Source organism: Gobio gobio, assembly GCF_949357685.1.
Source record: "Gobio gobio genome assembly, chromosome: 21".
NCBI lineage: Eukaryota > Metazoa > Chordata > Actinopteri > Cypriniformes > Gobionidae > Gobio > Gobio gobio.
Genome location: NC_137117.1, coordinates 25,604,914 through 25,631,278, shown reverse-complemented (window position 1 = coordinate 25,631,278; position 26,365 = coordinate 25,604,914).

Sequence of the window (26,365 nt, the reverse complement as noted above, 5' to 3'; positions counted from 1 at the left end):
CGACATTTGATGCAGTTTCACTCACCGCCTGCAGTTTCGACTCCATGACCGGGAACAAACAAACACACTTGCAGAACTCCATTGCTGCTCCAGAAAAACAAACTGCACCCACTGTTTCCTTAACGATTTGGGAAGCTGAACAAGGTTATCTTTCCCTCACAACCAAAAACACACTTCTTTAGTGATCCTCTTGATTTCGTGGTCTAAAAACAAAAGGACCGATGGCTTCTGTAACCCCAACGAAGCTTGTTGATGCTCTTGCTCTTGGGTTGAACGTGTGCATGCACTCATCCGGAGAAGTGCCCATGCCAGCAATCCCACCCTTTATGACACATACAGGGCCATAACAGAAAAAACTTTCCGAAAAGTGTATTTGGCACAGAAATACTCTGTCATACGTACAACAATTTTTTTACATTTTGGCCATGTTAACTTTTTAACAGTGTAAATAAGTTAGAATGCATGAAATAGCGCCCCCCACCCATTAACTAACTTATATTCTGCAATAGAACCGCCATCAGGGTATATAGATTAATAGGCTTTTGCAAGTCAGAGAAACATTTATCTAGTAGATTGACAATTAGCATCTCCAAAACATGGGCCAATTATACTGGTGCAAGCCCACAATGATCACACAAAGGGTCTGTATCTGAAATATTCTACTGAATTGTTCTTTAGACCAATGTAAACAATGTATTACCTTGAATTGAACGAGGGATTAATTACGCAGTGTTGTAATTATATTTGAGTAGTATTTCAAACATAACTGCCTATTTCAGCTGAAATTTCAGCTTTTTTATGTGACGTTTTTGATCAGCTATCTATAGATCCTCTGTTGGCCAGATTTCTTTGCGCTTTGTGGATTTGTAGGCAATAATTCACCAAACCTGAACTTTAGAAGTGGAAGAAAAAAGTGTCTTATGAGCTTGTTTCTGATCTCCTGTGATCACGATTATGAATGGAAGTGAATGGATGGTGAAATCAACTGTGTTTTGGATTTCAGTTGTATACTGCTTATATTATGAAAAAGAAAGGTTCATCTTTTCATAGCAACTCCCCTTCGCTCTCATAAAGTTATTATTGCTGGTTATGCATGTTTTGTAAGTAGGGAGCTGGTTTTGTTTTTCTGTTATGTCCCAGTACGACCACCAGAAGGCATCATATCCAAAGAGTAGCAGAGGAAAGGCTCTCACCTCACCTATACACCCACACAGCAGATACAACTTCTGCTCACCACAAATGTGCTGCTGTCCTCATCTGCACTCTGACCTGCACTCACTCTTTAGTCTCCACTTCCTCTCGCTTTTCTTACCAAGAGTCTAGCACATTTGGAGTACAATGTTGTCTCAGTACTTATTACTTATTAATATCATTACTTAGTTTAATAATAGCTTTTTTTTTCTTTTGAATTTGTGACCATTCAGGACATAGTTCTTTTTATTCTCAAAATATATATTTTTATTTATACAGAGTCAAACATGATTTTATGTTTTTAATGTTACATACATTTTGTTTGAGAAATGTTTAATAAAGGGGGTTAATAAAGGCCTTCAGAAGCGAATCGATGGGGTTTTGTAAGAAAAATATCCATATTTAAAACGTTATGAAGTAAAATATCTAGCTTCCACCAGACCGCCTTCAGTATTCAACTTATGAAAAAAGCGTAATGGCGTGACGTATCACTAGAATACTAGAATAAGTTGAATACTGAAGGTGGTCTGACGGAAGCTAGATATTTTACTTTAAGTTTTAAATATGGATATTTTTCTTACAAAACCCCATCAATTTGCTTCAGAAGGCCTTTATCAACCCCCCGGAGCCGTGTGGAGTACGTTTATGATGGACGGATGCACTTTTCTGAGCTTCAAACTCAATGGAACCTGTCGCTGCCATTATAAAGCTTGGAAGCGTCAGGATATTTATTAATATAACTCTGTTTGTGTTCATCAGAAAGAAGAAAGTCATATACTCCTAGGATGGCTTGAGGGTGCATAAATCACGGGGTAATTTTCATTTTAAAGTGAACTACTCCTTTAAAGATGGCCTTTCTTGGCCATAAGAGGACTTTCAACTTTTATCGCTAGGTGGTGCTAAAGATGCATGCATTGTCTTCCAGTCTACAATGAGCTTCATCAATGTGACATCATTATGAATGACACACATCAGTGTCTAAAGATGCTGGCTCTCTTTTCTCTGATTACAACACTTAGTGTTCATTTAACTCATTACAGCTGACAGTTTGCCAGACATCAGTGCAGTCATTACAGTTCTTGCCATTAATTGTCCATGCTGGAAATGGTTCTTGTAGTGCTGAGGTGAGGACCTCGTGAAAGTGTGTTTCCTGGGCTATACAATGTCCAACAGGTGCAGACGTGCAGTCCCTGGCCATATACAAGATGACAAGCTGTTACCAGTTTGGTTCTGAAATATAGTAGTGAACATTTTACTTACAACAGTTCAGTCCAAATGAATTCCTCTAATGCAGTGTTTCTCAAATTGGGGTCTGTGGAAAATTCCTGAATTTTGTGATGGCACAATGTTACTAATTATTGTTACCAATGTTTATGGTACAATATTGACTGTCAGTTGATAATACTACTTCAAGTATAACAGTTTATTAGGAAATATACTAAAACTCTAGTTCAAAATGCTACTACTACATTTTTTAAAAGTGTGGAAGACCCACTCCCATTTTCATGGTCAGGATTCTTTAGGATTATGGTTAGTGTAGAGTTTTATTGTAAAATCAAATTTTTTTTTTGTTGAATATCTGTATATCTGTCTTTCTGAATACTACTACTACTACTACTACTACTACTACTACTACTACTACTACTACTACTACTACTACTAATAATAATAATAATAATAATAATAATAATAAAAGTTAATTTTTATTAAATCAAATGTTAATTGACTCATCTTAATTAAAATACATTTTAATTATTATAAATATTAATTATATTGTTATTCAAATAAATAATGTATAGATCAATAGATATTATATATTTTTAATTTACAATAAAATACTACACATACCATAATCCTATATTTTTTATGAAACCATGAGCTCAAAGGTTAATTGATTCAGCTTTAATAAATAGCCTACATATTATTTATTTATTGAGGACCACCTGCTCCTGTGCACTATGTGTTCAGAATTTTTTAACCCCTTGTTTGCGATGATATGTCCAATATAATTTTTGCAGTCTTTTTGTTAATTTTGGGTGTTTGGCTCCAAAAGTTTAGAAATGCTTTAATGTAGGCTAACCCAACCATCATATTGTTAGTAAATAGTTATTAAATGTGTTCTTCTGATGAGCATCAATGAATATATGGTCAGCTCTGCAGATGATCTGATTTCCTGAAGTTTAGAGTTGAAGGCCTGATGAAGATGAGTGAAAAACACAGAAGGGAGGACAGTGGTCGGAAAATAAACGAGTGTTTTGGTTGGTTGGTGGGTGTGTATGGGAAGGCTGGATAAATGAGGGCTGGAACACAGGTGTGGGGGTGTGATTATTCTCTCAGGGCAGATTCTCTCTCTCTCTCTCTCTCTCTCTCTCTCTCTCTCTCTCTCTCTCTCTCTCTCTCTCTCTCTCTCTCGAACGGCCTCGTGCTGTTCTTCTTTTTGCTTGTGTGGAAGTTGTGAGGGCACCCTCTGGATTGCCTCACTGCCGGAGCATGCCGGACCCTGTTATCCGGCTATCCATCTGGGCTATTGATTTTTATTTTTTTCATCTTTCCCCTCCCTGGGCTGGTGTTTGAGCGTCGAGATAGGGAGCTGGAGGAGGCGGGGGGAGATCTGAGCATGTTTGCAAGGGATCAGGGGGGCTGAGGCTGGCAAGGTCTGCCTAGCCTGGACCAATCTCTCCGAGCAAGTGTGTGTGTGTGTGTGTGTGCGTGTGTATGTGCGTACAGGCCTCTGTATGTATCTATTCTCTTTCTCTCTCTGTGTTTCTTACTCCCTCTCCCTCAAGGGATCGCTTCCCCCCCTCGCCTTTCAGAGGCGCCCACACCGCACACGCTCCTGGCGGCGCTTCCCTCCTCCCCCTCACCCCTCGCTCTCTCCCGCCCGCCTGCCTGCCGTCTCCTCTCCCGGGGGCATCAGCAGCGCTGCCGGCTCGCCCCGTGATTTGCAGAGATTTGTCTAAGTGAGAAGCAATTAGTGTGGAAGGCCATTAATGTATGCGCACTCTGGCCGACCTCCGGCTGGCTTGAGGATAACCGGGGTGGTGTGACCGCAGGGCTCCGCAATCCTCTCCCCTTAATTTTGTTGGCAGGAACATGCCAAGGCACCGGCGTTCCCCACTGCCACCTGACCAATTTGATTTCTATTAATGAGAGAAATGCAGCGTCTTGTGCTCTAAACTGTCATGTTTCTTCACGCGTTTGCATGAGTCGTTTTGTTTAAGCGTTGAAATTGCTTTGTGCTTTTTTTAGTGTGTGTTTTAGGTTTAGGCTACCTGGCACAGTAGTTGAAGGGTTTCCTGCAAGCCCCCCACACACTTTCCATTGCAGATGATTATCAGCAGTTTGCAAAAGCATGGAAAAGCAGTAGGTGTGGACTGTGTATGGGCCGTGGGAGGGTTCCCTCTGAGATTTGCCGTGGTGGGTTTGGGCCAGGGGCATTTTCTCAAAGGAGGCAGTGCTTACTTCAATACAGTAGGAAGTCATCGACAGTGCAAAAATAAAACAAAAACAAATAGGCCTACTAAAAAATAGCCTATCAGATAAAATATTTTTCTTGAAAAAACAAAACAAAACTGTGAATAGTGTCAAATAATGAAACCTGGAGATATAAAGCATCAAAGGGAATCTTAATGCCATTGCCCGCATTGAGCTCGGTGTGGCATGTGAAGGTGGTCAAATAAATACTGGTGAAAAAGTCACATTAAAGGAGAAAGAGCCTCCACATCGCTGTGATTGGCTAAATAAACTAAAGTTTTCATTTAGCCGAAAACCAAAACCGAATATAAAGTTTTGATGATTAAATTTTACTACTAAAAATAGTATCACTAATAACTACCAACATTCTTAAAAATATCATCTTTTGTGTTCAGAAGAAAGTCATACGGGTTTGGAAAAACATTAGCGTGATTCTTTTGGTGAACTATCCCTTTAAAACATGAAATGAAACTAAAAACATGAAATAAGCAGGTTTTTAGTTACCACTCATGGTTAAATTAAATTAAAATACAACCTCTATCTATATATTTGAAGCAATGTAAAATAATGCATAAACTTAATGAAACTTGACGTGAGTAGTTTGTTGTCTAAAAAATGCAGAGATTTTCCTCTTCAGTTCAGAAGTCTATAGTTCTGGTCTTGGTCATTTACCTTAGCAGAATTAGAGGCCTGAATAAATACAGAAATAACACACTTTCTATTATATCTGGTGAATTGAAGGCCTCCTCCTGAAGTCAGGCTCTGTGTCTGTGAGGAGCCGGCAGCTCCTGGGTGGCTGGGCTGACGTGTTGGTTAATTAAAGATAGGGTAATTAGAGACAGTTCTTACAGCAGCTTTTCGGAGCTTGATAAGAGGCTAATCCTCTGAAGTAAGGCTGAGATCGAACTGGTCCCTGGTGAGGCTGTTCTCCATACGCTCAGCTGGAACTACAATCTCCTCCAAAAGACCAGGAATTAGAGAAATGGCACAGAGGCAGTCTTTACCAACCTGGGATAATATGGGAGGAGGGTGGCTGTATCTTTTACTGTTTTTTTTCCCCTCTTTTTTTAGGTTTACTTTATTTTCCTGTCCGCGAAGCTTTAACAAAAAGTTTTACAAATAATGTAATATTATAAAAAGAAAATTTCAAAATCATGTACAATCACAAGACTCCAGTCAAATCAGTCCCCCCCAAAAAACAAACAAACAAAACAAAATTGTTCGCCACTGCACCACAATATCACATATTAACAAAATGTAATGTAACTTATTAAATATTCTGATTGCCATAACCAGATTCTGCCAATATTCCAGTTTCTAGAAATGTAAATAAGACTTGTATGTTTGTATTAGTCCGAATTTTCGGTCATATTTGGAATATACACTGTAACGGAACACTTTCTGTGACCGTTTTTTCACCCTCATGTCATTCCGAACCGTTTGACTGGATTTCTTCTGTGTCTATATTGAAAGTCAATGGGATTCCGTGTTCTTGACTTCTGTTTTTAAAAATATATTACTTAGTGTTCGTCAAATTAACAATTCATACAGGTTTAGAACAACATGAGGATGAGTAAATAATGACCAATTTTTTTTTTTTTTAGTAAACTAATAGAAACATGATCTTTAATTGTAAGAGTTTCATGACCTACATGTTTTAATTCATGGCACCCTTATCTTTTTCAGATTAAAGCCTTAACCAGAATATGGATCTTGTTTGGAAAATGATGTGCATGTGAACATGGTCAGTGAGTTTTCAATTAATGCCATAACAAGAAGCATGTTATACCTCTAACACATGGGAGTGTGTACCCATATGTTTGACTTAGGCCGATCTATAATTCAGTAGTGGCAGATGTCTCTGTTAATCATTCATACATGTATGTTATGTGGCAGTCTTTGTCACCATTTGTTGTTTTTCTGTCACCTTCCTGTGGGGGTGCTCATCTGTCAATGACCCCAACTTGGACTCTACATCAAATGTAAGATACAAAAACTGTACTAATAATGACTGTTATTGTGAATTTAATAATTTAATAATTTTTCACAAAAAGGCACATTTTTGTAAAATCTGGGGTGAGGCTGCACTGTGATCTCAAATGCATAGCAAGTAGTCTTCATTTTTCTCTTTTTTAAAAGAAAAAACATTTTTATACCACAAGTAGAACTACAACTTCGGTGAGCATAGGCCAAAGTAACACAATATGGTACCAAGATCCATAATAAGTTGTAATTGACCTAGAGGTGTGTATCGCAGGTGGTTCTGCACCTCGCTGGGTTTTTTTTTAACGCTGCTGTACCTGAGGTTGCTGGGAATGGTGGGGGACGAGACATTCCTCTGCATGTGGATAATGCCGCCACTCCTCACCACCAGTCACCACCCCGGCCCCAGTTATAAAGCAGCAGCCGCAACATGACACCTCCGCTGCAAGAGGGATTTAATATAGTCCGCCACACACGCATACACGGGAGAAACCAGAGATATAAGTATATGCTGCCAGCGTCTCGCAGTAAGGGGATCTGTGCGTGACGTGCCTGTGCATGTTCACCTTTACACATATCATTTAAGACAAGAAATCATCGCTACTGCATGCACAGTACTGTATCCACTAGCATTCAAAAGTTGCGTGTATGTATGTATATATATATATATATATATATATATATATATATATATATATATATATATATATATATATATATATATATATATATATATATATATATATATATATATATATATATATATATATATATATATATATATATATATATATATGTATGTATGTGTGTGTGTGTGTGTGTTTTTGAAAGAAGACTTTCAAAGAAGACCAAGGCTGCATTTATTTGATCAAAAAAAAATAATAACAGTAATATTTTGAACTATACAATTTAAATGAGCTGTTTTTCATTTTATTATATATTAATATGTAATTTATTGCTGTGATGACTGGAAAGGTTTTTCTGCAGCATTACTCCAGTCTTCAGTCACATGATCCTACAGAAATCATTCTAATAAATGCTGACTTGGTGCTCAAGGAACATTTCTGATTATCATCAATGTTGAAAATATTTGTGCTGCTAAACATTTTTGTGGAACTCTGATACATTTCAGGATTCATTGATTAATAGAAAGTTCAAAAGATCAGAATTTATTTGAAATAGAAATATTAGTATTATAAATGTCACTTTTTATCAATTTAATGCATCCTTGCTAAATAAAAGTTTAAATCCAAAACAATTAATAAATCTTACAAACCCCAAACTTTTGAATGGTAGTGTACCAAATATGTATGACTGCGGTTGGACCAAATGTTAAGTTTGAGGATTAATTTGTTGACTGATGACAATTAATCCGAATTTTGGATGGGATATGTCCCCTTAATGTCTTTTGTGGCTATTGAGTTGCCATTCCTCAGTGGGAAATCAAAAACATAGTGTGTTATTCTGACATCTTGTTCTAGCTAATTAAGAGCTTTTCTATTCAGTTAGCACTATGCTAAGCTAAGGCTGAAGGCTGACTGAAAATATAAAGGGAAACGTTTAATTTTACTATTTTTAACGTCAATAACAATATAATATGTCCTTTAAAAGACATTTTAATAATCATTTTCAGGATTTATTCTTTTAAAAAAAAAAATTTATTAGGCACCAAATAGAGTACCCATTACAAAAAGAGAAGGTTCAGCCAATGGATCCACTTTGGGGCCAAGGGAATAGAATATTGTATGACAAGGACCTTTTGAGGCAAGTCAGTTCACTCGGTGAACATCTGATCAATTCACCTGTGCAGTTACTTTGTAGTAATGCAAGTTTATCTCTTGAATTTTGTTAAAAGACGAGACTTTCATTCCCATATCTTCGGTGTTCAAGCAAGTATTGCTTGCGTTCGTTTTTTCTATGAGTGGGCCGTTTCTACACGGTCTCTGACTCTACATAACGTCTTATCAGATCATGAAGTGGCTAAATAAACATAATTAAAAGCATTCTAATTAATATGTATTCAGAGAAGGCATTAAGCCGTGTCTCTCATACTGTGCTGAAGGTCATGTGCGTGTGGAGCAGGATCTGCAGTGCTGTCCCATCCAGTGAGGAGGTTAACTGATCCGCTGAGGGGAGGAGAGCCGCCCTGCCACACCGCACGATATTGACAGGTTAGAACCCGAGGGCTCCTGCAGGATATGAACATCGCTGGAGGGGGGTTACTACCTTGCGCAATTTCTGCGTGTGTGTGTGTGTGTGTGCGTACGCATGGGTATATGTCTGAGGAAGAGGAGATAGATAAGCAGCACAGAGAAAAGTAAGGCTTATGCTGTTAACTTGATGGCTGACACGTCATATTTAGGCAACTAGATGTTAATGTGTTGGAGCAGAATACGTGGCAGAGAGCGGTGGTACTACAGCCGGAGATCAGACAGAGTGCCGTAAGGCTGCAGGTTGGGTGAGGATTGGCACTACGGAGCTGCTTGCAGCGTTCTGCTTGTTGATGTTCAGATGGGGTTGACCTTTCCCTGACTCCCCCCACCAATCAATAACCCCAGCTTAAATTTTCATGGGTCCCTGTTTGGCTGTTTTCTGCCTTCGTTCTGGAGAAGGAGGAAAGCAAAAGTGCAGGGAGGCTAATTTATTTTCATCATTTGGAGCTGATAAAGGCAAAAACATGAACAAAAAGACATAGATTAAGATTATTTGTTGATGCTTGTATATTTGCTGTAACTTTTACTACAACAAAACACTTTTTTGTCACTTGTTCTGGCACATCAAGTGTATATTTATTTGTATGTAATATTTTGATAAGCATTTTGATATACACTGAACAAAATTATAAACGCAACACTTTTGTTTCTGCCCCATGTTTCATGAGCTGAACTCAAAGATCTAGGGGGGGTCCGGGGAGCTCCGAAAACCAGTCGAGTTGATCAGGTTGTTGATTGTGGCCTGTGGAATGTTGGTCCACTCCTCTTCAATGGCTGTGCGAAGTTGCTGGATATTGGCAGGAACTAGAACATATACGCCGATCCTGAGCATCCCAAACATGCTCAATGGGTGACATGTCCGGTGAGTATGCTGGCCATGCAAGAACTGGGATGTTTTCAGCTTCCAGGAATTGTGTAAAGATGGGGCCGTGCATTATCATGCTGCAAAATGAGGTGATGGTCGTGGATGAATGGCACAACAATGGGCCTCAGGATCTCGTCACGGTATCTCTGTGCATTCAAAATGCCATCAATAAAATGCACCTGTGTTCGTTGTCAATAACACACGCCTGCCCATACCATAACCCCACCGCCACGAGCATGCAGATGAGCTTCCCTGAGACGGTTTCTGACAGTTTGTGCAGAAATTTTTTGGTTATGCAAACATTGTTGCAGCAGCTGTCCGGGCGGCTGGTGTCAGATGATCTTTGAGGTGAAGATGCTGGATGTGGAGGTCCTGGGATGGTGTGGTTACACGTGGTCTGCGGTTGTGAGGCCGGTTGGATGTACTGCCAAATTCTCTGAAACGGCTTATGGTAATGAAGATTCAATTCACGGGCAACAGCTCTGGTGGACATTCCCTGCAGTCAGCAGGGAAAACTTGCATATCTGAGTGAAACGACTTGTCAGACAAGAAGAAATGTAGGGCGGGGCTTGATTTTGTCCATCGGGAATTGATTGGATCATTGAGGTTTGCTATTGCTGTGATGTCATGTGAGTGACAGATTGTCCCGCCCTTACGTCAATAAACACGTCATCAATGAAGAGATGAGATGTTGCAGAAAGAGGGAGCGGAAGTTATTTTGATGAAAGACATCACCTGCACAGAATAAATCATTTATAATACGTACTGCAATATTCCATAAAAGTGATCCATTTTGATTTCATGGTGACTCTACAATAGAAAACAGTTATTTGAAATTATAACAAAATTGCTATATTAATGTTTTTACTGTATCATATTAAAGGTCCCATGGCATGAAATTTTCATTTTATGAGGTATTTCAACATTAATATGAGTTCCCCTAGCCTGAATATTGTCCCCAAGTGGATAGAAATGTTGATCGGTGTAAACCCGAGTTCTGGCTGTCTTTCTCTGCCTTTGAGAAAATGACAGGCCAGACTAGCCAATCCTGAAGTCTCCTGGTTTGACGTCCAAGCAGGAACGGTTACCTCCCTTTCCTCCACCCAGAGAATCTGGCACGCCCATGCAAACGCTCGAGAGATCATGGGTTGTGAACGAGTGAACGCTGGCAGTTTCTCAGTGTTTGGATGTACAAATGAAAACAGAAGTCTTTTTTCAGTTCCTTCTGATCTGTGATCAGTGATATCTTATGTGTAGCTAATTATTTATTATTCGTGCACACGCTGCGGCTTCTCTCTCTCCCGACAGAACGGTGTTTTCTATCTTGTGAGTCAGTGTTTTTGTACGTCCTCGTCGCGTCTATCTGTTCTTAAATGTGCATACAGTCGGGAGTTTCCGCTCAACATCGGAGATAAACCTCACGCACGCTGAAGCTCGGCCTTCAACATCCCCGACCCCCAGTACTGCATCTGGCCCACAGCGGAGGCACCAAACGCGGCTTGAGATTAAGCAGAAGGGGGGTAAGCGTGAGGGTATCCGGCTAGGCTAGCCAGCTTTCCCCACAATAAACTGGATTACATTCGATTACTGCTGTTGTGTCTTTGTTTGCGCTGTGTAAGTTACTCAATGCGCGTCACTGACGCTTTTGATATGATTGGAACATATCTAGAAATAATGCTTTAATCAAACTTACTAACTCGTTCATCTCGCTGTAATGGTAACTTACATTGCATGTGTTACAAAGTTGGTAGAATAATGATGAAGACGGACTCGGCGTGACTGGGACTCGTGTTTATTCAGAACTCTCAGATACAAACACAATAAACTCGCGCTGACAGACAGCGCTCTCACAACTCAGTAGTTACTATAAATAACTTTGTTAGCAATCGCTCCGTCTCCGTGATGTCCGGTTCGCGAACGAATCATTCTTTTGAATCGGTTCTTTTTAGTGAACCGAACCAGTTCACCAAATCGGACTGAATCGTTCTAAACGGTTCGCGTCTCGAGTCAGCGCTGATCCTAAAAGTTACTAACTTTCTGTTACTAACTTTCTGACATGAGTGACAGCCCCTCCGACTAGAAATAAACTAATAACCTGAAGTATATTCTAGTAACTACAACAGTTCACCCTGAACTGAGACATGCTGAGAGAACTGATGAGAAGTGAACTCAGGTCCATCCGTCTCTCTGGCAGCAGCTCGTGCGTCGTAGACCTCGTTAAACCACGCCCCCTCCGCTCATTTCAAATGCAAAGATGTCAGCCAATCACAACAGTGGGCGTTTTTACTGAAGTCTCACAGCAGACACGCCTCTTGAAACAGGGCCTTCAGCCACAGGGCAAACAGCAGTATAGACAAAATGCCTTTTATTTCTAAATTATGACATTGTATGATGTAAAAATCATACTAACAATATAAGTACACCTCAGGAAACACTATAAAATAATAGAAAAATGCCATGCCATGGGACCTTTAAATAAATGCAGCCCTTGTGATTATAAGAGACTTCTTTTACATTACCGACTTTTGAACAGTAGTGTCCACCAACAGGTGCTAACTCAGCCATGCTAAAAATTTAAAACGTGTCTTTAGGAAAGTCTCTTTGGCTTTACACAACATTATCTTCATATGAGGAAGTCTGTAGCACTACTCGATTTGGATTACGATCCCTCAGGATATAAATTACGCTGGTGAGATCAATCTGTTGGTGTGTGACTGTACATATATGTGTGCCAATATTCTGTGGTGTAAGCAGCATAACAGAATCTCTACCGTTTGATTAAAATTATTATATTATACCATGCTTCTTACAAAAATGGTAAGAAGACATTATTGTGTTTATTGCAGTTTCTGGTCGCCATGATGACGACAACATCACACGGACCACAGAAAAAGACTTGAGGGTCGTATGCGGCCCACGGAGTGCTTTTTGAATAGCGGTCTATGGCAAAAATATTGATTGTGGAAATCATGTGGATCTGTGGGAGGAGTGGTCTGTGTGGCCATTGAGTCATTTCTGAGTGTTTGTTTTCTTTGTTTTGTCCTTTACGATGTAGGTGTGGGTTGCAACCTGATTTTCCATGCACCGATGAAGATCTCTATGTGTATGATAAAATGACTCCTCGCTTCAGCAGCAGGCCTCAGTGAGCTGTGGGGCAGAAAACTCGCGATCAAAGCCGAGTGCAGCACATATGAGGGGGCGTTTTAACGTCGCCACCAACGCAGGCAAGCCCTTCTGTGGTCGGCTCGTGTTCTATATCTACACTCCTGACATTTTCACTTTTACGCTCATTGCTCCTCCTCATTCTCACTTTCGTTACCCACAAGCCCCAGTCATGGTGCATGCATGTATGTGTGTGTGTATGCATGTTTTTGTGTCTGTAAACTCACCCACTGATTATAGGGTTTCCCTCCAGCGTGTGTGTAGGTGCAGTGCACATTTTGCATTCCACGCCCCACGTTCTCGAGGGTCACACTTTTCCATTGCTTATCGCTCGGGTAGCTCTTTGCGCTGAAGCGTGATTGCTCAATGACGACAACTGTAGTTGCAACATCCACAGCCCAAATGCACTTGCGTTCAGATAAGAAGAGGGACATGAAAAGTGGCTTCACATTCACTAGTATTAAAACACATATCATAAACGCCATTTTACTTCAGTATAGAACGTTTAAAATGCTCAGTATGTAAAATGTAATGCCATAACATAAATGTAAGGATATTTATATATATATATGTATATATTTAAAAAATCATATATATATTTTGATTTTATAGTAAAAAAATATGTAATAATAAAAAATATAGTTATAATATAGTTAATACATTCAATGAGAATTAACAAGAAGAATATTCACAGGTGGTTCAGGACTTCCACACACATGCAGATAATATTGGAGTAACGGTGTGTGTCTGTTTTTCTCCTTAATCCTCAGTGTGGCGTTTGACTTGTGAACCGTGGCCCAGGCGGGCAGGAAACGCGTCATGGTGCTAACTGGAACCAGATGTCAGAGGCTGCTGGGGATTCTCACAATGGAACATGCTCGTCAAAAGGAAACTTTTCTCTCCTCCTCTCTCTCGCTCTCTATTTCTTTTATTTTTTTCTCTCTGCAAGCATCAAAGACCCTGCTTGTTTGGGTGCTGATTGATCACTAGAAGATGACAGACACCACCACATCTTTCAGCAGGTAGGAGGGAGATAAAGCAAGATGGGGTAAGGGAGAACCAAACCAGGAACAGACCGTTAAAGTACCTTAACTTTGTTGCCTAGGAAACTAGGGATCTGGGTGGGGGGGAGCACCAAGCACCTGACACTTGATTTTAATTATTTACTTGTATAATTTGTAGACACCCCAGGCAGGAGAAGGTGGGAGGGAGAAACACATCAGACATGATTAAACTCATACCTGTGCAAGCTCATCCCCTCAAATGTTTAACCATTAATCATAATCATAAAATAATATTTTTGTGAGAGAGTGTAAAGTTTGACTAACCTAAATGTAGTCGGCTGTCATACAACATTTTAGGACAACCTGTCGATAGAATTCAGTTGATAGAATTCTAAACCTTATCAACTTGGCTTATGAATATTAATCGGGGAACGTAGCGTTTGGGTAATCCTAAAATGGCTACACCCACTTACCTATGAATGCTTTTGCATCCTTATTAATATGCAAAACATGCGCTGATAAGGTTTATATTGTGCCCCCACTTTTTGAGAGTGTTTATGATTTTTTTAATGATAATTCAGTTTGCTCAACACTGCTATTTCCCTTTCCGTCATTTTTGGATGTTTCTACATATTCTTCAAGTTTTAACTTCTCTATCGCTTTCTCTCTCTGTGGGCCTGGCTAGTTGAGCCGTGAATTGGCCTCTTCTCAATGCCCCAAGGCATGGCCTGCCTCCACTCCGCCTGACTGCATACACAGCCGAGCGCAGGCATGCTGCCAACTGTGTCCTTGGTTTCAGCCTCTCCATGCTGCCAACCTCCCTTAGCTTCTCTAATGTCCTGCAATGAAGTTTCTCTGAATTAAGGCCACCAGGAAGCTTTGCATTTCGGCACAGCCATGATTAAATGTTGAGGCAATATGTGAAATTCTACTTTAGACAAGAGGCAAGTTTTAATACGATATTACTATAAAATCTTAAATTAAGCTAATCTTTCAAGAATTTATCATCAAGATTTGTTAAAACACTAAAAACCTCAGTATTTCCCACTAATACCACCTTTTATTTTTTAATCACCTTTAAAAAATGTTTTACATTTCATGCATTACACATACTTTTTACAGATTAGCAAGTAGCAAATCATGCTTCATGGCTGTGAAATAAATAGCCTGTTTGTCATTTAAAAAGACTTCTTATTTAGAAGTTGTCAACACAGGACATAAAATGTGATTTCATGGGGGGGTTTAATGGTAATTTGGTGTTAGCCACCATAAAATAAACCCCATTTTTTAATATTATTTAAGGAAATCCAAAATTATCTTTAATATAAACGGCAATAACTATTTTTATATTTTCTTTTAAAATGTGGTAATTATGTGTATTGCATATATATATATTTTTTTTTACTATAAATATTTGTAAGTGTATTCATAAAGGATTACCCACCATCATATAAATAAGTTTTCATAAACAGCAGTAACTAATTTCTTTTTGTTGGTGCAATTTGGTACTTTATTTATTTATAAAAACATTAATTTCAATATTTTTCTTCTTTTTATGGGCATTTCTAAAGACTCCTCTGCTGTAAATAATTATACTGACATTTGTGCATTGTGGGCGGTGTGTACAGCTGTACCGTATACTAGTTAGTCTATAGTGTAATTTTGGTCAGCGAGTGGCTAACCCTATAGAGTTTCTTGAGGTGTTAAAAGTTCAGTGCGTATGAACTGTGCTCGCTCTAGCCCATGACCTCTATTTCCTCTGCCCAAGGCTGATCTGTGGGCCGCCTGCCCTGTGAACAGTCCCTGGTCCCTCTAGATCGATATTCATCTGCCTACCATGAGCTATGCTTGACCTGTAAGTGACCTTACCGTGTGTTGAAGCCGTATCTATTACAGGATGGCGCAGAACAGTATTTGTTGGCCGAGGTCAGTGTAAAAATACATGTTTGTGTGGGTAAAAGTGCACTCATTCTGACTGGTGGAGTATGGTGAGTGTGCTTGCCCACAGAAAACTGCATGTTATGGTGCTAAGCCAAACAATTGGAGGGAAAAATCAGCGTTTTCTGACAGTTCAAGGACATTTGATAGGAGCAAGCACCAATAATGTGAGCGGATGAGTGTTTTGTCATGTTTGCGTCTGCAGTAGGCCTCTAGTGTGGTGTGGTGATTTAGACTCACCCTGTTTCCTGCTACAGGCTCATGGTGCGAGCTGCTGTCACCGCTAATTGAACCCCGTAGGTGAAGTAAGGATGGAGGGAGGTAGTCGAAGGAAAGAAAAAGAGGGAGGAAAAGCTCGGTGAGGCTGCAGTGCCCTTGGGGTTTTGGTCCCTGCAAGCCTGTTTCCCTTGGTCTAAATATCTGGCTTGACGCTCCGGGGCTTCCCTCCGTCTCATCTGCTGATAATTGGGTGCTGTAGCTACACAGCACAGTTATGAAATATAGATTTCTCCTATATCTGTGCAGAAAGTGCACATGAAAACCTCCCGGAACTATTAGTCTGAGGTTTACGTTAGAAACCAAGCGCTCCTGCATTATGCACTTTGCTTGCTCGTAATTCTGCTAAACAAAATGGCAAGACTGCAAAACCGAAACAATACAGACTTTATTGTAAAGTAGCGTCAGGGTTGTAAAGTGGTACAATTAGTCATAGCCGATCCCACATTGTGCTCAGCTGTGTATTCTTCCTGCACGGGCCCCTCCAGCTGAGACATTTCTCTGAGCCTCTCCGTAGACCTGGGAACTGAATCGCCACTGGCTCTGTTCGAATTACGGTATGCCAATGTAATGTGCTGGTAAAGCACACCATCCAGAAGCCAACGTAGTTTGGCTACAAAGGCTTCTGCAAGGATGCCAAACACTGTATGTTAGCACAGTCATTAAGGAGAATGGTTTTATTTACAGTATGTGTGATTTTTCTGTTTATTTTTTATTTTTGTTCTGAAATCTGGGCAGTGATCATAAAAAAGAGTACAAATTATACACATAAAATGAAAGTTTTTTTTTTTTTTTTAAGTGCAAAGTGAAAATTTCCTGTTTTATTCTTTGTATACATATGTGACCCTGGACCACAAAACCAGTCATAAGGGTCAATTTTTAAAAAATTGAAAGTTGAATAAATAAGCTTTCCATTGATGTATGGTTTGGTTAGGATAGGACAATATTTGGCCGAGATACAACTATTTGAAAATCTGAATCTGAGAAAATCGCCTTTAAAGTTGTCCAAATGAAGTCCCTACAAGGCATATTACTACTACTAATATTATTTTTATATATTTACAGTGGGAAATTTACAAAATATCTTCATGGAACATGATCTTTACTTAATATCCTATTAATTTTTGGCATAAAAGAAAAAATTGATCATTTTGACCCATACAATGTATTGTTGGCTATTGCCACAAATATACCCGTGCGACTTATGACTGGTTTTGTGCTCCAGGGTCACATATATTATAGAGGGAAATCATAGAGAAGTTCCATCAAATTTGTGCCCCTATTATGCTTGTTCAGATATTACCTTTCATGTAGTTTTATATAGCTGTATTTGAATTTAAAATATCTGCAAGTTTCAAAGATAAAAATGCATGATAAATGTTATTGTCTCCCAAAAGAAAGAACCGATTCTGAACTGCCTGAAACGAGTCAACAGTAATTCCAGTATTACTACCTGCTAGGTTTGTAACAAGTTTGCATAATGCTAGGCTATGCAACAATGCCAGGCTGCCCTCAACAATGTCTACTTTGACCAGCTCTCAAACACTGTAGTTGTAGCTGAGGCCTGGAAGAGTTTGTTTCGTGTTGTTGTTGACATGTCGAGAAGACGCTGTTTTCTGCGCTGCAAAAGCAAATCCACTTTGCATGCACTTCCAAAGGATGAGGACTCGCACTAGAAATGATATGGAAAAAGCGACGGCATTGTTGCTATTCATATCACTGTGTATCAAGTGCTGAGGTAGCTGAAGTTCAGATATGGTAATGGCCATTTTGCTTCCGACACCCCCTGTAAGTGCTAGACCAACCACAACAGACTGGGCCACCTGACCAATCAGAGCAGAGTAGGCTCTCAGAAAGGAGGTGTTTTAGAGAGACGGAACCGTTTCAGACATCAACAGCTCGAGTCTGCCTGGGCTTTTACTCCTAAACCGCCAAGCAGGTCTTGCACCTCTGCTGCAGCAGCTGCTCCGGCCGCCTCTTGTTCCTCCATCATCTGCAGCTGTTCCTCGCTGTATTGCGGCTTGTACAGGTATAGCCACGAGCATCGGAATCGCGCACCAGATCTTCAAAATCCCCTTCTGCCATATAGGCTTGGTGCAATAGTTGGTGTTGCCGGTGTTACCAGTGTTCACCTGTTACATCACTTGCCCACCCCGGCACCGCCCCCCACCATCGGTTGATTTTTATAGTAAAAAAAATCATTTAGTTCAGTTAAAGAACAGACACTGCAATTAAAAACTGAACGCGTCTGCTCAGTACAGTGTGAGCTGAACGAGAGTCGCAACACAAACACAGCAGGAGTCAGATTTCGGTCACGGACACGGACATTCATTAACGGCCGCACGGGCATTCATTCACGGCCGCACGGGCATTCATTCACGGCCACACTAATTCATTCACAGCCTCACAGTGTAGGTCCTTTTTTTAGGTCAGAGCAACTGCCCCTCAAAATTCCTGTGCAAGTCCCTGGTGTCCAGTCTGGCGCGTTTTCAATTCATGCCTATGGAAGCTTAACTTTCATAGGAATTCATTGAAAACGTCTCGGTTACGTATGTAACCCTCGTTCCCTGAGGAGGGAACGGAGACGTACGTTAGTAACTAACGAATGGGGGTTTCGCTTAGAAGCCAATCATCTCCGAGAATTCAACAGCGCCCAATGGCAGTGCCAATGCCATGGGCATACGGAATTTGCATGCGTAACTCCGCCCCACCTCGTGGGTATATAAGGAAGTACGCTGGCAACATCGCATTATGTTACTGCTGCAGGAGCCAAGACTGAACTCCGCGTTCCAGGCAGCACAGCTGACGTGGCAAAGGAAACGTACGTCTCCGTTCCCTCCTCAGGGAACGAGGGTTACATACGTAACCGAGACGTTCCCTTTCGTTCAGTCACTACGACGTACGTTAGTGACTAACGAATGGGGGTTCCAATACAACAACGCCACTCAGCTGTCATCCAGTGCCCTGCGTAAGTGTGAGTACCCTGTCGTAAGACTAGTACGGACGAAGGACTCCCACTTATCACAGGATTACCAAGGTACACTGGGAAGCATATACCAGTGAGGGAATGCCTACCCGTAGGGAGGGCTTAAGAACACACATATGACCCGCTAAGGGCTGCATATGGAAGATCTCTAGGGTACCAGCCGAAGGTGGATTTTTAACCCTAGGGGCGGCAGGGACTTGCCAAGGGAAAGACACCTGCTCGCTGAGGAGACTTACGGTGGAAATACTCGTGTGGGGGTCGCCGGAGGGGAACCATGCACACGGAGCACCTGGCCGGACATGAGGGTCTGGGCTCGAAAGGGCAGACTGAACTGATGTCGGCGTAAGCAGTGCTGGAGGAGCTCAGGGCTCTCGGGGAGCTCACCTGAGGGAAAATATCGCACGTATCCAGTCCTTGGAGTGGAATGGCGAGCAAGCGAAGACACCTGAGCCTGGCCCATTACCGGCCACCCGTAGGGGCGAGTACATAGTTGGACACTGGCTCCACTCGGAGATTGTAGAATCTGGCGAATGTGTTGGGTGTCGCCCAGCCTGCAGCTCTGCAGATGTCTGTTAGCGAGGCGCCATGCGCTAGAGCCCAAGAGAAAGGCCACACTCCGGGTGGAGTGTGCCCTCACACCAAGGGGACATGGTCGACCTTGCTGTTGGTAAGCCAAAACAATGGTGTCCACTATCCAGTGAGACAACCTCTGCTTTGAGAGAGCACTTCCCTTCCGCTCTCCACCATAACAGACAAAGAGCTGGTCTGAGGTCCTGAAACATCGCGTACTGTCTACATAGGCGCGGAGAGCGCGTACTGGACAGAGCAATGCCAAGGCTGGGTCTGCCTCCTCCAAAGGCAGCGCTTGCAGGTTCACCATCTGATCTCGGAACAGAGTGGTGGGAACCTTGGGCACATATCCGGGCCGGGGTCTCAGGATCACGTGAGAGTTAGCCGGCCCGAACTCAAGGCACGCTTCGTCAACCGAGAATGCTTGCAGGTCCCCGACCCTCTTAAGCGAGGCCAATGCGGTCAGCAGAGCCGTCTTCATAGACAAGAACTTAATCTCAGCCGACCGCAAAGGCTCAAAGGGAGGCCTCTGCAGAGCACTTAAGACTACTGAGAGGTCCCAAGAGGGAACGAGAGGAGAGCGAGGAGGATTCAGTCTCCTCGCCCCCCTCAGGAACCTGATGATCAGGTCGTGCTGACTTACCTCTTTGTCTCCCAGGAGATCGTGGTAGGCAGATATTGCGGCCACATACACTTTCAGGGTGAAAGGAGACAGCCTTCGCTCCACCCCCTCCTGGAGAAACGATAGCACGGACCCGATCGGGCATTTCCAGGGGTCTTCTTGGCGGGAAGAACACCATGTGACGAAGAGGTTCCACTTCAACGCATAGAGACGTCGCGTAGACTCAGCTCTAGCGGAAGTGATGGTAGCGACCACCACAGGTGGAAGACTACTCAAACCTGCCGCGTCCCGTCCAGAAGCCACACGTGGAGCTTCCAGAACGCTGGACGCGGGTGCCAAAAGGTGCCCCGTCTCTGAGTGAGGAGGTCCGGTCTCAGAGGAATAGGCCAGGGAGGGGCTGTCGCAAGGAGTAGAAGTTCTGGGAACCAGGTCTGGCCGTGCCAATACGGGGCGACCAACATGACCTGCTCCTTGTCCTCCCTGATCTTGCACAGTACCCGTGCAAGGAGGCTCACTGGGGGAAACGCATACTTGCGTAGCCCTGGCGGCCAGCTGTGCGCCAGTGCATCCGTGCCAAGGGTGCCCTTGGTCAGGGAATAATACAGGGAGCAATGGGAAGAGTCCTGGGAGGCAAACAGATCTACCTGTGCGTCGCCGAACCGTTCCCATATCAGCTGGACCGTCTGGGGGTGGAGTCTCCACTCTCCGGGGAGAGGCTGAATCCGTGAGAGCTCGTCGGCTGCACGGTTCAGGTCTCCCAGGATGTGGACAGCACGAAGGGACCTCAGGCGCTCCTGACTCCACAAAACGAGATGGCGGGCGAGTTGAGACATACGGCGGGAGCGTAGACCGCCCTGGTGGTTGATGTACGCTACTACGGCCGTGTTGTCTGTCCTGACTAGTACATGTTGACCCCTCAGCAACGCTCGGAAGCGGTGCAGGGCGAACCGTACTGCCAGTAACTCGAGGCAATTGACATGCAGAAGGCGCTGGGGTCCTATCCAGGAGCCCGCGGCTGCTTGTCCATTGCACATGGCACCCCAGCCCGTGGATGATGCATCTGTTGATACAACAACATGCCTGGAAACTCGTTCTAAGGACACTCCGGTCCGTAGAAAGCTGAGGTTCGACCACGGGGTGAGAGTCTGTAAGCAGGCCCGAGTCACTTGTACCCGGAGCGTGCCAGACCGCCATGCCCATCTCGGGACTCGATCGCGTAGCCAGTGCTGAAGCGGTCTCATATGAAGCAATCCGAGCGGCGTCACCGCGGCTGCAGATGCCATATGCCCCAGGAGCCTCTGAAATAGTTTCAGTGGAACAGCACTCTTGCCCTCGATTTGACGAAGGGAAGTCAGCAGAGACTGCGCGCGCTCGCTCGAAAGCTGCGCGCACATGGCGACCGAGTCGATATCCATACCGAGAAAAGAGATCCTCTGCGCGGGGCAAAGTTTGCTCTTCTCCCAGTTGACCCGAAGGCCCAGACGGGCTAGGTGATGGAGCACCAAATCTCTGTGTCCGCAAACCTGCTCTCAAGAGTGACCCAGTATGAGCCAGTCGTCGAGGTAGTTCAGGATGCGAACCCCGTGCTGCCGAAGGGGCGCAAGGGCTGCCTCTGCAATCTTCGTAAAGACGCGAGGGGACAGAGATAGCCCGAATGGTAGAACTGCGTACTGATATGCCCGCCCCTCGAAAGCAAACCGTAGGAACGGTCTGTGTCGAGGTAGAATGGAGACATGGAAGTAGGCGTCCTTCAGGTCGATCGCTGCAAACCAATCGTCTGGACGAACGCATTCGAAAAGGCGTTTCGCTGTCAACATCTTGAACGGAAACCGGTGAAGGTAACGGTTCAAGACGCGCAGGTCCAGGATCGGTCGTAGCCCACCGGTCTTTTTGGGTACAATGAAGTACGGGCTGTAAAACCCGGAATTCATCTCGGCTGGAGGGACAGGTTCGATCGCACCCTTCGCCAGTAGGGTGGCAATCTCCGCTCGCATGACGGGGGCATTGGCCCCGATCATAGTGGAACGGACTCCCCGGAAGCAGGGAGGAACCTGCGCGAACTGACCATCAGCTTTCGCCTGATGGTCCGCGCGACCCAGCGGGACAGCCCTGGAAGCTGAAGCCAGACTCCCAGAAACTGTGCCAGCGGGGTCATACGGAGTACAGACGTACCCGGTGTGGGCTTGCAGCGATGCAGCGTCACCGGCCCGGACATGGGAGGCTGAGGGGCGTCCCGGTGTGGGGGCACGGTTGACTGCTGCGTCCTGACAGAGGAGACCAGGGAAGGACGCACGTTCCACTGGGGTCTGCTCTGCCAGGAGGCTGGCGACAGAGTGGGATGCGAGTGGCGGGACCCGTGGGTGGCGCGCACCGTCATCACCGGACTCTGTGGGCTCAGGGATGGGAGTGTTAATTCTTTCTTTGACCAAATTAGGGTGCTGCTGACCCGTGGGCCAGCAGCTGAACAAAGGATTCTCCCCCGGCCCTCCACCGGGGGAAGGAGTGGTCCTGCTACCATCTCCTGGAAAGAATACTCCATCCCTGAGCCATCCGTCTCAGGAACGGCGCTTGGCCTGGCGTTTAGCGGGGCGCGGGGTGGGCTGAGCGGATTGTGACGCCTTCCTTCGGCGACCTCTGCCACCCGGCCCGGGTGAAGGCTGCTGCTTGGGCCGGGCGGGAGGGGCGGGAGCCTTAGGAGGGCGTCCTCGGCGTGGAGCAGACTGAGGCGACTGTGCCGGCGGCTGGGTGGAGGCAGCAGCTGGCCGCCGGGGCAGTACATGTTTTATAGCCTCAGTCTGCTTCTGGGCGATTGAGAACTGTTGGGCAAAGTCCTCAACCGCCCCGCCGAAGAGGCTGGCCTGGGATATGGGGGCATCGAGGAACCGGGTCCGCTCGGTGTCCCGCATATCGGCCAGGTTCAGCCATAAGTGACGCTCCTGGACCACGTTTGTGGACATCACTTGACCCAGGGAGCGTGCGGTCACCTTCGTCGCCCGGAGAGCGAGGTCGGTGGCGGCACGCAGCTCATTTAAGAGCCCCGGATCAACTCCACCCTTGTGCATGTCCTTGAGGATCCTGGCCTGGTAGACCTGAAGGATCGCCATGGCATGCAAAGAAGCGGCAGCCTGCCCCGCGGCTCTGTGCGATTTCGCCACCAAGGTTGATGTGAATCGACAGGCTTTGGAGGGGTGCTTAGGATCACCGCGCCAGGTTGAAGCGCTCTGAGGACACAGTTGCATCGCAACAGAACGTTCAACTGGGGGGACCCCAGTGCACCCATTGGCCGCCGCCCCATCGAGGACGGAGAAGGCGGAGGAAGTCGCCGAACGGTCACGGGAAGACAACGGGGACTTCCAGGACCGCGCGAGTTCCGCATGAAGCTCGGGAAAGAAAGGTATTGGGTGCAGGGACTGACGGTTGTCAGCGCGCGCTCCCAAAAACCAATCATCGAGCCTGGAGCGTTCGGGACAGGGCGGAGGGTTCCACTCTATCCCTAAGCTCGCGGCTGCCCGAGACAACATGGCTGTCAGCTCTGGGTCCGACTCGGGCAATGCTGGAGCGCCCGAAGGCGGCAGCACAGCCGAGTCATCATCCTGAGAGGACTCGAGCCCACCTTGTGATGCGGTGACCGACATCGCATCTTCCTCCGGAGCGCCAAACGAGATGTGTGGGGGGGCAGGAGCCGGCCCCGCGATCTGCGTCTGGACACTCGCGGGTTGCAGTGTGCAAGACGGGGGTGTGGCCCGAGGCATGAGCGTCGGGGCTTTGTTCCACACCGTAACCGTCAGGTCACCCTGACCACCAGCCGAAGTACTGGGCCTCTGGGACTCGGGGGATCGGGGTGTGGTAGAGGGGACTCTCACTTCATTACGAAGGTCATGGAGTCTTGACCGCAACACCACGATGGTCATGTTTCCCGCAGTGGGAACATGACTCATCCACAAACGCTGCCTGGGCATGCTGAAAGCCCAAACATACCAGACAGTGTTTGTGCCCATCAGAAGAAGATAACGATCGGCCACACCCAGAAGTACATGGACGAGACATCCTGAAAAGGACGCGTCACGTGTAAGCTCTTTTGTGAGAGGAAGCTTCGCAGAGAACGCCGAAGCGCCCAGGGACCACACACCAGCTGTCTAGTGGACCACTGCGCAGATCAGCAGGCAGGCAGTATGATGATCACTGGAACGTGCCGTAACACCAACGTCTCTGGAAAGCTGCTCGTCTCGAAGGCTTGTCGAAGACTCAGATCAGGCTTGAAGGATTGAAGAGATACTCTTGGCTCCAAAGCAGAAACATAATGCGATGTTGCCAGCGTACTTCCTTATATACCCACGAGGTGGGGCGGAGTTACGCATGCAAATTCCACATGCCCATGGCATTGGCACTGCCATTGGGCGCTGTTGAATTCTCGGAGATGATTGGCTTCTAAGCGAAACCCCCATTCGTTAGTCACTAACGTACGTCGTAGTGACTGAACGAAAGGGAACACTCGCTTTGCTCCACATCGCTCCGTTATGAATGCACCCCCTAGCAGGTTTAAAACATGCGGAACTAGCTCCTACTACTGGCTGTAGTCTTTAGCCTCTGGCCAAAAAAGCCTCCAATGACGCTAAATGACAATTTTTGCATCATCTGAGGTTTTTTTCCTAACACAAAATACAGAAATCTCTCGTCTCAGGGGGACATGAGGGAGGGAAGCACGGTCATTCGAATATACTACCGGGTTTCTACTGATACAAAGCTTAATGCTAATCGGTGAAGGATCCCTTTAAGCAGCACAATGTTTTCAATATTGATAATAAGAAATGTTTCTTGATCACCAAATCAGCATATTAGAATGATTTCTGAAGGATCATGTGACACTGAAGACTGAAGGAATGACTGCTTTCCCTTTACAGGGATAAATTACAATTTAAAATGTTCAAATGAAAAACAGTTATTTTAAATTGTGTTTATATTTAAAATTACATTTTACAATATTGCTGTTGTTACTGTTTTTTAATCAAATAAATGCAACCTTGGTCTTTTAAAAACATTAAAAAATATTACCAACCCCAAACTTTTCAACAGTTTTTTTAGTAAAAAAAACGAATAGCTTCGTAATCACCATTCTTTTGCGATAATACTTTTTCTTACTTTTATTTTTTATTGACATCAACTTAAAGTTGGCCATTTAAATGTGTCTCATTTCTTATAAATCTACAACATTAGCCACATATGAGCATACGATGGCTCAGTAGCATCTGACACGCACACTGGGTTTAGCTTTTCTCCCTCTTCTTATTGGCATACAATGATGTATATATCTTACAGTGGATGCTCTGAATACATTTTCTCAATTTCATTTTCTATGGACCACCAGGGCTTTGGTCAATATCAATTGCAATGCCTGGCTCCGGGCAGACAAATTAATTTCAATTACAATTACCATCGTCGTGACGTTGATTTATAGCGTTGTTTTCTTTCCAGCGCCTTCCCACTCCCATTAATCACCACTTGCCGGCCCGTATGATCTGCAGTTCATCTACCTGCCAAGCGGGATTGCTCCGCCGAGCATTCCTCCGCCTCACCCCCCGCCAGAGACCACAGGGAATATTAGTGTCCTTAATTCACACTCCATCTTTCCACATTTACTCTCAACAATGCTAACTTACGGGAATGCTAGCGTGACGTGGTCCTTTGCTTCTCTCGTTACTCACTCAGTAGATCTTGCTGAACTTATTCTTATAAATGAGTTAATGACATATAAGATGATAAAGAAAAGTAATCTTTTAAAAATCTAGTTTAAAACGTGTCAAGTTTTTAGTATGTAACGTTACTCTTTGTTTTCATGTTGTTTTCATAAAATGTCACGTGGTGTGACATCATTAAAACAAATCCTTACACCTTGAATACATGCGAGTGCACACATCCTGAATTCTTTTATAAATATTACCATGTGAAACCCCCAACTGGATCATGAAAAAAGGTCAAATGATCTGATATTTTAAGTGCCTCGTTGACCTTGACACACAATCATGAGGAGGGACCTTTCTATGATAGAATGTCCGGTTTTATGTATAAATTGCATTTTTAACT